The 2,500-nt window shown below is 63.5% G+C and overlaps 1 pseudogene; it reads left to right on the top strand.

The window, feature by feature from the left end:
* LOC124591422 overlaps positions 1–2,500 on the top strand; it is a 7,962-nt pseudogene that overhangs the window by 1,935 nt on the left and 3,527 nt on the right.

Below are 2,500 nucleotides of genomic sequence, written 5' to 3' on the forward strand. Positions count from 1 at the left end.
CGTCATAGCATGATGCACTTTGTGCTGGCCCCCGTTGGGCGAAAGGGAATCCGGTTCCTATTCCGGAACCCGGCAGCGGAACCGATACAAGTCGGGCCCCTCTTTTAGAGATGCTCGTCGGGGTAACCCAAAAGGACCCGGAGACGCCGTCGGGAGATCGGGGAAGAGTTTTCTTTTCTGCATGAGCGTTCGAGTTCCCTGGAATCCTCTAGCAGGGAGATAGGGTTTGGAACGCGAAGAGCACCGCAGTTGCGGCGGTGTCCCGATCTTCCCCTCGGACCTTGAAAATCCGGGAGAGGGCCACGTGGAGGTGTCGCGCCGGTTCGTACCCATATCCGCAGCAGGTCTCCAAGGTGAAGAGCCTCTAGTCGATAGAATAATGTAGGTAAGGGAAGTCGGCAAATTGGATCCGTAACTTCGGGATAAGGATTGGCTCTGAGGATCGGGGCGTGTCGGGCTTGGTCGGGAAGTGGGTCAGCGCTAACGTGCCGGGCCTGGGCGAGGTGAGTGCCGTAGGGGTGCCGGTAAGTGCGGGCGTTTAGCGCGGGCGTGGTCTGCTCTCGCCGTTGGTTGGCCTCGTGCTGGCCGGCGGTGCAGGATGCGCGCGCCTGCGCGGCGTTCGCGCCCCGGTGCTTCAACCTGCGTGCAGGATCCGAGCTCGGTCCCGTGCCTTGGCCTCCCACGGATCTTCCTTGCTGCGAGGCCGCGTCCGCCTTAGCGTGCTCCTCCGGGGGCGCGCGGGTGCGCGGATTCTCTTCGGCCGCCATTCAACGATCAACTCAGAACTGGCACGGACTGGGGGAATCCGACTGTCTAATTAAAACAAAGCATTGCGATGGCCCTAGCGGGTGTTGACGCAATGTGATTTCTGCCCAGTGCTCTGAATGTCAACGTGAAGAAATTCAAGCAAGCGCGGGTAAACGGCGGGAGTAACTATGACTCTCTTAAGGTGGCCAAGTGGCGGCGGTGTGGCTGCATCCGGACTTGGCTTTTCGAAGTGCGGTCTTGATGTAGTCGTGCTGCTGCTGCGAGGTGCCTTCCTTGGGTTATAGTTACAGGGAGAGTGATGCGCAATACATGGGCTTAGCCCTCTTAGCCTCTCCTCTCCTGCGGTCTTCTCCCCTTCTCGTGGGCCCGCTGATTTTAGCAGAGTGGAAGACCGCACCAGGGGCTTGGGGGGGTTACCAGCCCCCCCTCGCATTATCCCTTTATAGTTGGGGGCAGCCGACAAGAAACAAGAGATGGTGGCCCTTCCGCTGAAGGTGCCACCCCAGCTACCCCAGCACCTATCCGGCCAACCGGCCGTAACGAAAATGCGATAGTTTGTGTAGCTCCCTTTGCTTGCAGTGAGTGCCACCGCACTTTTACCACGAAGAACGGTCTCGGGGTCCATCGCCGCCGCCAACACCCTGCGGCCGCCAACGCTGAGATCGTGACGGAGAGGCATCGCGCGAGGTGGACGGAGGAAGAAGTCCTGTCGCTCGCCAAGGCAGAGGCCGAACTGTTCCTTGAGAGGGACGCCCGGTTCTTCTTTGTAAATCAAGAACTTACCAGGATGTTCCCCGACCGAACGCTTGAGGCAATCAAGTGCCGACGGCGGCAAGCTGCCCACAAGCAGCTTGTCCGCCAATTCATGGAGGCACTTGAGATCGGTCGGGGTGAAGAGCCGGCGTCCCGCCGGGGAGCAGCGAGCTCGCTGCCTGACGCGGGCGAGGCCGCTGCGCCGCCCGTCGACGCAGCCGAGGACTTCGCGGCCGACACCACCGGGCCGCCGCCGGAGGGGCCGACTGACGCCGCCATCTGGGAGCATCTGGCGGGGCTACCTGCTTCCGCCCAGCGTTTCTCTGCCCTGGATCGAGTCATTGGTCTGGGGCGGGGCACGCCGCCCGATGTCATCCTGGGCATGCTCCCGGATGCCCTTGCGTCGGTCGGGTCCAGGGGGGAGAGGTCGATCACCAGGACACAGCGGCCGCGCCAACCATCCAAGCGGCCGCCGGCCGCCCCGCCGCTGCAGAAGCGCAAGCGGCGCCGCTGGGAATACGCGCGGACACAGGACGCCTTCCGTAGGTCGCGTGCGCGTTGCGTGCGCGGCTTGCTGGACGGCACCCTGCTGCAGCCGCCACCCGACATCCCCGGTCTGCTGGACTTCTGGGCGGACCTCTTCACGAAGAAGCCGATCTCCACCGCCGGCTTCATCCGTGACCGCCTTCTCCCGCACTCGGAGCCTGTCGCTCCTGAGTGCCTATGGGGGCCGGTCACACGTGAGGAGGTCGCTGCTGCCTTGCCGCCCAGGGGATCGGCAGCCGGGCCGGACGGCCTGACTCCAGCGGAGCTGCGGCGCCTGCCGCACGAAGTCCTGGTGAAACTCTTGAACCTCTTCCTCCTGGCCCGCGCCCTCCCCGAGCGTCTGCTTCGCGCCCGGACGTCACTTCTCCCCAAAACGGCTGCACCAACATCCCCCGCTGACTTTCGCCCCATTACGGTCTGCTCGGTGTTGGCG

Source organism: Schistocerca americana, unplaced genomic scaffold (assembly GCF_021461395.2).
Source record: "Schistocerca americana isolate TAMUIC-IGC-003095 unplaced genomic scaffold, iqSchAmer2.1 HiC_scaffold_849, whole genome shotgun sequence".
NCBI classification, from domain to species: Eukaryota; Metazoa; Arthropoda; class Insecta; order Orthoptera; family Acrididae; genus Schistocerca; species Schistocerca americana.